Here is a 706-nt window from a genome sequence, read left to right on the forward strand (position 1 = left end):
AACAGAGGTGGAACTCACAATGACAAAGAGCAATTACCAGTAAAAGAATGTAATTTCTGGGGGAAACAGCAACTTTCAAGCAAGTGAACACCCTCACTCCGTTTCAGAAGGCTGTTAATTTGTGTCTARGTCACCACACCCTTCCCAAATGGGCAGCCCTTTCAGCTTGGGGGACAACTTTCTTCCACTTGCAAATGTCTGAAATTAGCAGGAGAGCCAAGAGCTTGATTCATGTGGGTCCTAGTTAGCTTTAATCTGTCTCCAGCTTGCACTGTTCAAATATTTGAATGAATAAAATTCGTGACTTGAATCCTCTATCWATTAAATAAAAATATAGCTATGGATGTGATAAAGAGAGAAGCACACAGAGGATTAAAATATATATGTATTACCACCATGGCAAAACCAAATTACATACATGTTAGATTTAACAGAAATTATCTTTCTCTCAGAAATTCAGCTTTTCCATGTACAAATTACCTTTGYCAAGAGTGATTTTGAAAACTCATGGAAAACACATCTTGGTGCCATTCTATATGCTGACTGCAGTGACAAATTGAAAACCATTCAATGAGGAAGACTTCACTGTTTTCTTTCAAAGCTTTTGTTGGTCTTCTCTTCTCTTCTCTTCTCTTCTCTTCTCTTCTCTTCTCTTCTCTTCTCTTCTCTTCTCTTCTCTTCTCTTCTCTTCTCTTCTCTTCTCTTC

This window comes from Malurus melanocephalus, unplaced genomic scaffold (assembly GCF_030028575.1).
Source record: "Malurus melanocephalus ecotype Western Australia unplaced genomic scaffold, MMel_1.1 scaffold_175, whole genome shotgun sequence".
In the NCBI taxonomy this organism is placed as follows: domain Eukaryota; kingdom Metazoa; phylum Chordata; class Aves; order Passeriformes; family Maluridae; genus Malurus; species Malurus melanocephalus.